Raw genomic sequence first — 13,096 nt, forward strand, 5'->3', positions numbered from 1 at the left:
CACTGTATCTTCCTTCTTCATTCATATAATCTGTGCCTATTCAATGGCCTTGTTTCTATCAGCAGAATCCTGTAAAGTATTACAAACACATCATGCTAATGTTTGTTTCTCCAGGTAGTTATAACACTGTCTCATTATAACTATTTATGAAATATGTTTTGATCATATTTAGTTGGAACTAAAATTTGCACAGATAAATTATATTATAATAAATCATATGTATGAACAATATTGGCAATGGCCTCATGACAAAGGAATTCAGAAGAGACAATATTAGCAAGGAGGGATCATCTGTGTTCCATAATATTTGTAGCCTCTTCTGGTCCAGCTCTCAGGTTGGTGTTGGCAGAGCTGAGCATGGTCCAGACAGTTCTTCCATAGCTCTTGTAGGACAACTAATTCTAGATTCCTATAGATCCCTATGTGTCAGGCTTTGTATGATCTCTTGGAATTCTTCGGTGAATGTATCTAATTTTAAAATTCCAGGTTAAAATAAAACCTAAAATCCTAGGATAAGATATAACGAAGGCGGAGAGTTGATTTGTAATACTTTTCCCAGTGATGATATTTTTGGAAATCTCTTTGTGAAAACTCTTTCACTGTGACAGGAGGTTAGGGGAAGCAATAACCTTGGGATTCACTGTAGAGTGTGAGACAAAAGTGGGGCATAAAGAATGTAGAATTAAGAGTCTGTCTTCTATCCCTTTATTTCCAATACGCACGGGAAACAGAGAGAGAAGACAAAAATTAACATACTAAACATGAATTATTAGTATGAAGTTCCTTACTCTTGAGAAAAGATTATTATAATTTTCTTATTAAATAGGAATTTTCAATATTAATTCAACTGCAGTGCATCTCAAACTCTTTTAATAATGAGAGATGCTTAGAAGACTTTAAAAATACCAATTCCCCTGAACTTTCTTCAAACTGAATAAAAAGGGATTTGCATGGGGAAGAAGTGAGACAAATTATATTCTCTAACCTAACATCCCAGGTGTTTTTTATTAATTTCAAGTTTGTGGAATATCATAGAGTGTGATTTCCATTTCATAATTGTATAGAAGATTCCATTTAACATAAGTCTTTTATGTTGATAGCACAGGTCTACATGCCTGCTATTAAATATATATCTTTTAGATAAAGTGTGGAATTTGGAGAAATTCCTGGCAGATAGTTCATTATTTAAAACTGGATATTCTGGAACCAAAAAGATGGCCCAGTGAGGAAGAACCCTTACTGCCTTTCTACAAGACTTGAGTTAAGTTCCAGCAACATGTTCTGTGGTCCACCATATCCTGTATCTCCAATGGCACAGAATCAGGCAAATTCATCAGATCTCCACTGGTACCTTCACCCACTTGGTGCATGCATATATGCGCACATACTCAACAAGTAAGTATTACAATAAAACGAAAATTCCTCATTATATTTTAAAAATAAATTACTCATAAATATTAAAACCTTATTTCCACTCACACCTTTATAAACAGTGTGATATTCTTGCAAATATTTGATTTTTGTATTATACCTGTAGCAGCTTTTCTTAACCTAGACTTTATAGTGATTTCAGTCCTGTTCAGCTCAAGAAACCTGCACCTAAGTTGTGATGTGTACAAATACTTTGACTTCCTTTGCCTTTAATAAAAGAGATATTGTTGAATATTATTTCAATATTTATTTCTCAGTTTCAGTGTCAGAAGTTAGTGATGATTTTTCAGTTTCTTGTTTGCTGATACTATTATTATTGTGATATTTTTGGATAAATCATTTTAGATATATTCTCTATGTGAGAAAAATAAGAGTCTAGTAGCTTGAGGAGGTTTGGGCAGGCATGTTAGCTGTGCATTCTAGTCTTCAGTAGATTCAAATGAGTTGGTTGGGGCTTTTTGTTTATTTGTTTGTTTGTGTGTGTTTTGTTCTTGTTTTTTATTTGTTTGGGATTTTTTTCTTTGTTTATTGATACCAATAAATGTAAGGGTTACGCATCAAGAACATGTGGAATTTGTTTGCATGCAAACTACTTTTAGGTGTCAAGAAGGAGATTGTGGTGACACAGGAGGAGGGGGGCAGGGAGGAAGGTATGGGATATAGAATAGTCTGAGAGTGGAAAAAAACTGGTTTGCCAGACAAAGAGTATGTATGGGCTGGTCTATGGCTCCAGCTACACAGGTAGCAGAGGAATGCCTCATCTGGCATCAGTGGGAGAGAAAGCTTTTGGTCCTGTAGAGGCTTGATGCCCCAGTATAGGGGGATGCCAGAGGGGAGAGGAGGTAGTAGGTGGGTAGATAGGGGAGAACCCTCTAAGAGACAAAGGGGAAGGAAGTAGTAATAGGGTTTCTTGGAGGGGAGACTGGGAAGAGGGATAACATTTCAAATGTAAATATATAGAATGATTGATAATAATAAAAACATGGTTTGGAAAATATATAGACATGAAAGAAAAAATCTGGATACCAAGTGTATCCCTGGCAGCCAGGTAGTTATATATCTAGCACTGTTATGACAAAGGTAAGAGAATTTTTGGAAAGATGAGCAAATCATGATCTAAATATAACGTCACAAGTAATCCAAGATACAAAGCAAATCCCTGCCACTTTATTGCCAACTTAGAAACAACAACAACAACAACAACAACAACACAGTTCATAATGATGTGCATTGAAACAAATTTCTGAATGGCAATAGAAATGTACTGCTAAAAAGCAACATGGACTTTGGTTTGACTTATAGGGCATTTCAATATTTAGAAGCTTGTTACCATGCCATGAAGATTACATGCAAATTGTTTATATATAGCAGTCCAAAGTGCGTCTTTCTCATGAGCTATCTGCTGAGAACTAAGTTGCCCTTACAAATAAACCTCTTGATTCTGTTACATCCTTTCCTATAATATAGACGCATAAACGTAAGCTTGCTCTGTCACATTGAGAAATCATGCCTCCTCTCTGTAACAGACACTGAGCATGGCCTTAAATGAAACCCACTGTTTGCTTCCCCTGTGCACTCTGCTTCCTGCTATCAGCAAATACATCACTAAAGACTGCGGGTGTTTAGAAGTAACAAAGACATCTAGGAAAGCTCCTAAGTATCTGCCACAGGTAATTTATAAATTACCCTTTTTATGCTGAATTGGGACGTGAGAGGATGATCCTGTGTTTCCAAGCCATGGGTAAAGGAGGAGATTGTGAATGTAATATAAATCACAAGAAAAACATCAAAATCATAAAAAAACAGAAAAACCATCTGATTAAATGCATGCACTTTGCATTTAACATAGAGCAGCCCTGTCAAAGACAAGTCTCCACAGGCAAGCAATGTTCCTTAGAGAACGAGAACAAATGGTTGCCAGTCATCTCGCTGATAGCATGCACATCTTCTGTTCTATTCATTCGAAAAGCAATCCTGAGGAATTCAGGGAAGGCACTCTAGAGCTTGGAAATCTTTTACTAATCAAAGAAAAGTCCCTGGTCTACAGCCTTGGGGAACTCTTTTCTAAAATGAGAAACATGGCATACATTCATAGCATAAAGAAACAGAATAAAACAGGGCAAAGACCACATTGTGAGGGGGTTGGTGAGAATTGTTATTTTCAGAAGAGTTGGCAAGGGTTGTTTTTCTTCATATTTAACCAATATAAGTAGCAACAAATTAAATCAGCGCTTTACTCTGGAGTTATTTAGAATTCCTGTGGACAAAAATTAATTAAATCTAAAAACTTTGTGAGAAATTTGTTATTTTCTAATGCTGGAAGTAAATTGGAGAGGAAAACTTTTAATTGAAAATGCATTATATAAACCACATACAAAATTTACTCTTCCTATCTTACACTTAAAAAAAACACCCTATTAACAGAAAACATTATTATATTGCCACTTTAAACTGTGGGCCTGAGCTGAGTTATGATTTTTCATGTTTTCTGTGAAAATGCATCATGTTTAGCCATATTCATTACAGTTACTGTTTTCTAAATTTCACTAAAATCTTTTCTACACCATGAGTCTGCATATGGAAGGTTGACTTCTATCAATCAAAAGTACAGAAAAAGATGCAAGTTTGTATGTTGAAGAATTTGATAGAAATTTAGAAATGACCTACCTATTTTGTCATGACATATATTTGGTAATAACTTAGATCCACATTAAAATTATTATTTTAAAATGTTAAAGAATACCACGTAAAATAAAAGAACAAGTAAGCATTCTTTCCTTTTCTATGTGTCACATACACATACACACATACACACACACACACACATACACACACACACACACGAGAGAGAGAAAGACAGAGAGAGAGAGGGAGGGAGAGAATTAGTGCTGGGAGAACATTTAATATACTTATTGAGGTACAAAAATAGTTACTTTTCTCTTTTAAAATGTATATTTTGGTTAATATATATACTTTGTTCCTGTTCTCTAGTTTCCTGACACTAATACATGGGCCAAATTAAAGCAAATCAAATGCTGCCTTGGTCAACTTCGTAGATAAGAATTATAGAAATTCCTACCTGAAGAAGGAAAATGAAAGGATCACTTCCTTCTTTCTGAAGAACGGAGGTGGGACTTTTCCAGCTTCAAGGGACTTCTGACCTTTCTTGGTTCATTTCCTTTTGAGAGCCTTCATCATTTCGACTTCTGTCATCATGTATCCCTTTTGACATTATATATGTGACCCTGACGCTGTCCCCACAGTTCATAATCTTTCAGTCCTTTCATTAATTACAAATCTCAAGTGATGTTTCTTATGCTTCAGTTAATGTAAGTGGGAAGTTTATACTGTGTAGCCAGGCTTGGAGGTTTCTCTTGTTCCTGGTTCCTTTCTCCCTTTTAATTTTTTGTCCATTCTAACTTGAGTAGCTCCTCATAGGCTCCTATTGCCATGCTCTTTGTCACACTAATAGAAAAAGTATTTATGGGGCTTGGGGATTTAGCTCAGCGGTAGAGCGCTTGCCTAGCGAGCGCAAGGCCCTGGGTTCGGTCCCCAGCTCTGAAAAAAAGAAAAAAAAAAGTATTTATACTTTCTGGAAATCTGCATGAGTCTTATGAGGCGTCTTTCTATCTCATACTACTGGGAATGAAATTATGGTGCTTCCATCTACATGGTTGTGTAGAATATTCCTAGTAGAAAGGTAATTATATGTTTATTGTAACATACATGGTTTATATTTATGCTGTATGTAAATAAGATGAACATTGATTATCTAATAGTAACGAAGATGTGTTTTATTTAGTTATTGCATGAAGGGGCTGGGAAAAGAAAGATAAACTAAGAAAGATATGACAAAACCTTTGGATTAGTATTAAGACATATCTCTGAGAAATGCTATTTTCATGAAATGACAATATTTATGCTCATATTTAATAGCCAAACAAGTTCCTGATAACATACTCTCATTAAGTGCTATACATCACAAACCTTAATTATAAGATTTGGCAATATCAAGCTGGTAATGTTCAGTAAACTTATCATTAGTTGCTAGTTTTCATAGTACTGAAACATGCTGTGTAAGACACTATAGGTAGAAATTAAATATAATTCACACCCAGCCATGAACACTGCCAAGTATACTATTGAGTGAAATAAGATGATTTCTGACTAGTGGAATGATTCTTATAAGGGAAACCAACCACTTTATGATTTATTTAATCTTCACTCCACAAGATGAAAGCCATGCCTAGTATCATTATTTGACTAAAATTCTGAGTAAAGAGATCCTAGGTTCTAGGGGAGATCTGCAGCTAAGATGCTGCTAAATTTACATAGGGATAGACTTGTAAGGACTTATTTTAACACCCACAGATAATATATGTCTGAATTTTAATCTGAAACCCTTCATGAAGTAGAGGTTGACCCACAACTGCTCACAGTGATGTCAGTAAGGTAAAACAGAATGCTCAATCTTAAATGAATCATATATATTGCCTTCTCCTCTCCCGAGGTTTAGGGACAATTATAGAATAAAAGACAGAAGGGGTGCAACAGCCAGAGGAGGTGGATTAATAAAAGGAAACAGTGTCTGTTGGACACAATTTGGAAGCTGTTTATGTGAACGCAATGTAATAATATGATGTGCGGCAATAAATTTCACTTTTTCTATTATGCAACTTTTTCTGTTATCTTTGTTCCAAAACCAAATCAAAATAAGAGGTAAGAAATGAAAAGTAAATTGAATTATAAAAAATAACAGAGATAACTGTAAAAAGTTTCTAGTGTCAAAGAATAAAATCTCTAATCAGTTGTGTAAATTTATTCCTGTAATGCTAGTTTCCCACTAGATAGGCCCTCAGATGTTCAAACTTATCTTCGTCTAGGCATTAAGTATTAGCCTGAAATACACAAAATCGATTTGAAAACAAATACAGAAAGAAATCTACAGAGTATCCATATCCACACTTGGTTTCTGACTATGGTTCTTTCAGTACTGTTTGTTGGCTGTGTACTGTGCAGTGTCAGGGTGGGGGCAGCGGGAAGGGATCTTCCTTTTTGGCAGTTCTTCTTGAGGCAGTGGAAGGGGAAGAACATAGGCAGAGGGTAAGACTTGATCTAAAGAGATATTTAGGGTTGCTGTATAATAAAAAGTTTACTTATCTAAGTCTAAGTTACTATGCTACTGTAACTGACCTGCATTCTGTGATCCTCTAAGGCCAGAAACTTCAGTCTTTTGCACTTAGCAACTCTTCCTAAAACAGCAAAGGATTAAGTAAATAGCCTTTGTACTATCTCAGCAGGAGCCGCGAGGCCTTGACTTTCAGCCTGTTAGTAGGAAGTTGCAGGAAGAAAAAGGAACTCTCTGAAAAGTTATTATAGAGTTTATTACTAAGTTGTGAAAAGTTTCCTATGAAAGCTATCTAAGGGGGAAAGCAGAAAGATACTAAGCAGGGAAAGGGAAAAGTTCTTCTAAGGGAAAAATTTCTTCCAGAAGGGGAAAAGGAAAAAAATTTCCCTCTTCTCTTTGTCCTCAGCACTTATACGTCTTTCATTATACAGAATCATATGTCACAAAATTCATCATAAGTTTACACACAAAAAAATCGAATCATAAATTGAAATAGAAGGTTACGAAAGAGAATGTTTACATGCATATCCATTAGGAGTAATTATCTGGCTAAACATCCATCACCTGTCACAGATCCACAGGTTCATTGATGGTTTAAAACCATAACTAAGTTATTAGTGAAGTTTTGTATAGATAAACCCAGTCAATATTTTATCTTCTGTCCTAGCATCTATAATTAATCATTAGTTCACTTTTTATGATTTTTGCTTAATTGTTTTACAATCGCTTAGAATGTGCTGAGTAGGAGAAAGTCTGGTTACCATCTAAGAGCAATTAACTGGTGACAGATGGGAGACTCACAGAGTTCTCATTGGAGCTTTGACAATAAGAAAAAGACCTAATAGCAGTCCCACTATAAAAGAGCTTAATAATCACTGATATAATTTTAGGAATTCTTATAGGACCATTATTAAGACTTAAGAAGTCATCAATTTGTCTATATAGCATCACTATGAGACAGTACATCCTCATAGATTTACAGATATGATAAATACAGATATTTACAGATAGATCTGCTCCAAAGGGGTGAACTAATACCTAGTTATTGTTATGTGTTTAGTAATAACAGGAAAAGCATATTAATAGCAGAAATCTTTTCTAAAATGATTCTTCTATGGCCTTGCCCTGTAAGAGTGAACCTGTCACACATTTTATGACAATGTGAAGCAGGCCATCTCAGGAAGATCACTTGCTAGTTATTAGCTTGTCCCATTATGGCTCCTAACACTACTGGTTGGTTTTGTGTGACAACCTGACACAAGCTGGAGTTATCTCAGAGAAAGGAGCCTCCCTTGAGGAAATGCCTTCATGAGATCCAGCTGTAAGGCATTTTTTTTTCAATTAGTGATCAAGGGAGGATGGCCCAGCTCACTGTGGGTGGTACCATCTCTGAGCTGGTAATCCTAGGTTCTATAAGAAAGCAAGTTGAGCAAGCCAGGGGAAGCAAGCCAGTAAGCAGCATTTCCCCATGGCTTCTGCATCAGCTCTGGGCTTCAGGTTACAACCCTATGTGAGTTCCAATCCTGCCTTCCTTTGGTCATGAACAGCAGTGTATTAGTGTAAGGTGAATAAATCTTTTCCTTCCTAATTTGTTTCTTGATCATGATGTTATGTGCAGGAATAGAAACCCTGACCAACACAGGCTATTTGTTTGCAATGCTTAGGTTTGAACCAAGGGAAACATCTTAGTTAGGGTTTTACTGCTGTGAACAGACACCATGACCAAGGCAACTCTTGTAAGGGCAAAATTTAATTGGAGCTGGCTTACAGGTTCAGATATTAAGTCCATTATAATCAAGATGGGAGTATGACAGCATCCAGGTTGATGTGGGACTGGAGGAACTAAGAGTTCTACATCTTCATCCAAAGGCAGACAAAAGACTGCTTCCGGGCAAATAGGAGGAGCGTCTCAAAGCCCTAGCCTACAGTGACACACCTATTCCAACAAGGACACACTTTCTAATACTGCAACTTTCTGGCCCAAGAATATGCCATCACCAGAAAGTTATATCTGTTCTTGCAATAATTTGCCAAATGTAATCCAAGCCCCTTCTCATAAACTTTTTTAAGCTTTGTGTTCATAAATCACAATGTCTAGTCTATATGCTAGATCTTAGGTTATATTCCCAAACAACATTAAAAATTAAGACCCCCTCCAATTTATATAAGTACTATTTAATTCACTTGAATTGAATTTTCTTAGCCAAGAAAATTTTAATCTTTGAGGAAATTTCCTCACTATTGCAATCATACATTTGTGCTAATTCTGTCTCATTATTTTTCCTTTGAATATCTAAGGTCAGTTTCTTATGAAATAGGGTGACTGGAAAGGAAAAATAACCTGCCTTAAATGCAAGGCCCTTGGCAGGTAAGTTATAGGGTATTACTCTGTAAAAAGAAGGCTATTAGAAAAACAGGCAAAGAAGACAGTCACTGTGTATCACCTGAAAACTGAAATGCATAAATAAAGGCTCTCTAAAGAAAAAATGTAACATCATCCACTATTTCCTTTTTCTTCGAATTCACAATTGTCTGGCCATATAGCATAGTTTCTCTCTCTCTCTCTCTCTCTCTCTCTCTCTCTCTCTCTCTCTCTCTCTCCTCTCCCTCTCTTAATTTGGTCTTTCTTATTTACATTTCAAATGCCATTCCTTTCCCAGGTTTCTTGTCCACATGCTCCCCAACCCCTCCCCCTCCCCTTCGATAAGGGTGTTCCCCTCCCATCTACCCCCCCTTACCATACTCCCCCAACAATCCCCTACACCGGGTGTCCAACCTTGGCAAGACCAATGGCTTCTCCTTCCATTGGTGCCCAGTAAAGTCAGCCTTTGCTACATATGCAGTTGGAGCCATGGGTCAGTCTTTGGGTAGTGGTTTAGTCCCTGGAAACTCTGGTTAGTTGGCATTGTTGGTCTTATGGGGTTCAACATAGGGTTTTTTACATCCTTATAACTCCCTTTGAAGAAATAATTCCAGTGGGTGCATTCTCCAATCTAAGCTTTTACAAATATTTGCTTTTATTCCATCATGGAGCAAGCATGGTTATATAAATAAAATAATTGTTGTTGTTTTTCTATTTCTTCATGTTTTAAACCATCATTTTATTCTCTGTATTAGAATATATAAATTTTACCAAGAATGTTTCCTTTAGATCTAAGCTAATAAATACTTAAAAATATACTGTTTTTCTTGAAACATTGACATAATATATCTAGCAATTATATCCCAAAGATAAGGGGATCTCTGATGTACCTTCCTATGCTAATGCAATTTCCAAATTCAGCCTTATTTATTCTAATTCTGTATTTTTACATTGGAATAAATGTAAACTACAATTATAGCTCAATCATATGTTATTTTAAAATGCATTCTAAATGAAGTAAACAATTATGTACCAATACATTCTTTGTTTTATCCCTGTGAGATGAGAAAGATCATGTTTTTCTTTAATTTTTCATAGCATTTCTTCTCATAATCTTCCCAATTATTAAATATATGTCCATAAGGGGTCTCCACAGTGTACATACTGGGAGTATACGAGAGGCTAAATAGGAAAGAGACCACGTAGGCAATGGGACAGAGAAGTGGCATGACTTCTGGAAGCTTTTTCAGCACTCTTTAAAAAGCTGGAAGAAAAGAAATGCTCCACAAAGGAATGGACATATTATTAGTTTCCCTTATTTCTTCACACTGTTGCAAACCTTGGTTTGATTCATTGTTATCTCTGTCCATTTTCTCAGCTAGCTGCTGCTTTCCCTCAGAAGTGGAAGCCTATGTCTTTGCTTTTCAGATGCCTAGGCAGCTCTCTAAGGGTCTCTGTTCAGCAGCCACTGAACATCAACCCTTCACATTGCTTTTATCAGCTCAACTGAGATGAGAGCACCCCAGGAAAAATGCAAACACCCTGTGTTTCAGCCTGATGCTAGTGATCAAGCTTTAATTATGTATTAAGTCCATAATGAAAATGATTTATTAATGGATTTCCATACACACCTATGAGAATCCTTCAATAATGTACTAATCACAATGTCATTGAATTTCATGGGAAAGTACAAGGTGGAAATCCCATCACATGGGGCCAGTACTTTACACAGCTGTAGCCCAAAACAAATCCTGTTAGTTACATTTTGCATTTGTAAACAATTTCCCGATCTGGGGATCTTGGTTACTTTCCTGAATTCGATTCGGTCATTTATCTTAGAGCCTTATATTTCTCTGATCTAAAATTTACAAAATATAGTTCAGACTTACTATGTCTTATTTTTTTAAATGACATTATATCTTGTATGCAGGAGAATAGGATAAAACAGACATGAGATAAACATGTACAAATGTAAAAGTTGATTTTGTGTCTGCATTATTACTGTTTAAAAGGTACATTTACTCAAGCCAGAATACAGATGAATATGTGCAACAATCAGATCAAGACATATAAAGATTTATTTATTTTATATACATGAGTGCCCTCTCACTGTCTTCAGACACACCAGAAGAGGGCATCTGATCCCATTACAGATGGTTGAGAGCCACCATGTGGTTGCTGATAAACTGAATTGAAGACCTCTGGAAGAGCAGTCAGTGCTCTTAACCTCTGAGCCATCTCTCCAAACCCTTTAACAGATATACCAAGTCATGAAAAGTGAAATTGAATTGACTTAAAATTCACTTTTCTCATGATCCTCATTAATAACTGATTTAGCACTGATATTAAGGAGTAGGATATTAATTACTACTCAAAAATGTAATGTAGTTATCATAGCTATATCACAGCTGTTAAATACATCATCATCCTTTCTTATAGTTGTTAAACTTATTTTGAAAAATGCATCTTTGCCTTGGCAAAGACTCAGGCAAAATCCCTAGAGATTTTTTTTTGGTATAGTGCTTACTCCACCTGTCATAACTTTAAAATTAAAAGAAAATATGTGATTTTGTTTTACTCTGTATATTTTACATGTTTTTAATGTGTCTCTTGATGATAGTGTTGTTCTATTATTTCATACCTTTGCATACTCTGTGTGTTTTTCAATCAGGTATAAATGAGAGTATTAACATCTACCAATATTGATTTATGGAAGGAACTAGAAAATATCATCCTGAGTGCAGTAACAAACAACACACATGACATGCACACGATGATAAGTGGATATTAGGCCCAAAGCTCAGAATACCCAAGATACAATTTACAGATCACAGGAAGCTCAAGGAAAAAGACAAAAGTCTGGATGCTTCAGTACTTCTTAGAAGGGGGAAGAAAATACTCACAGGAGGTATGGAGACAAAGTGTGGAACAGAGACTGAAGGAAAAGCCATTTAGACTGCCACACATGGGGATCCATCCCACGTGCTGTCACCAAAACCAGTCACTATTGGGAATGCCAAGAGGTGCATACTGAGAGAAGCCTGATATAGCTGTCTCCTAAGAGGCTCTGCCAGAGCATGACAAATACAGAGGCGGATGCTCGCCACCAACTATTGGACTGAGAACAGAGTGCCCAGTGGAGGAGTTAGAGAAAGGACTGAGGTAACTGAGGGGGTTTCCAACCCCGTAGGAAGAACAGCAATATCGACCAAGCAGACACTCCAGAGCTTCCAGGGACTAAACCACCGAACAAAGATTACATGTGAAGCCACCCATAACTCCAGCCCCACATAGCAGAGGATGGCCTTGTTGGGCATCAATGGGAGCAGAGGCCCTTGGACCTGTCAAGGCTCAAGGCCCCAGTGTAGGGGATTGTCAGGGCAGGGAGGCAGAAAGGGGTGGCTGGGTGGGTGGAGGAACACCCTCCTGGAGCGAGGGGGTAGGGGCATGGGATGGAGGTCTTCCAGAGGGGAAACTGGGAAAAGGGATAACATTTGAAATGTAAATAAATAAAACATCCAATAAAAATAGTTCTACTTGGACTCAAGGAAACTGGCAATTTGTAATTTTCTAGGCTCGTCATATTCTCTGGCTTTAACTGTTTCTGCACAAACTCATGAATGAACCCCACTCCTCTACACTGCATTCATTCAACTGAACTGACTCAACCAAACTCACATGCACCCCACTGCATTGCCTGAATTCAAACAAACAGCACGAAATGTACTGAATCGAACTGCCTTGAAGTGCACTGACAGATCTCAGATCTCAAGTGACTGAACTCCCGACTGACTCAGTGAATTGCTCTCTAATTAGATGTAAACATTGAAACGTTGCTGCTCCCTTCTATAAAATAACCTTGTACTCATTGTTTGAGAATAAAGATGTATATACTAAGGGAGAGTTGGTATTCCAGCAGGATTATAGTGTAGTCCAGGGCATGTCTGCATTCTAGCCGTATCACATAAACATAGAAGGATTTTGGATGTGATCTCTTGTTTATTCCATGTTGCTGGAATAAAATTCCTCTACAGCATGTCTAACCTGGATTGATGCTTAGATTAATCAAATTAATAATTTAATTATCCATTAAACATCGGATTATTTTGGGTACTCTAAATTGTGTAAATGAACAAACAGATTAATTTTGTCGATGGCCCTGTTGTAGTTCCCAG

Source organism: Rattus rattus, chromosome 4 (genome assembly GCF_011064425.1).
Source record: "Rattus rattus isolate New Zealand chromosome 4, Rrattus_CSIRO_v1, whole genome shotgun sequence".
NCBI classification, from domain to species: domain Eukaryota; kingdom Metazoa; phylum Chordata; class Mammalia; order Rodentia; family Muridae; genus Rattus; species Rattus rattus.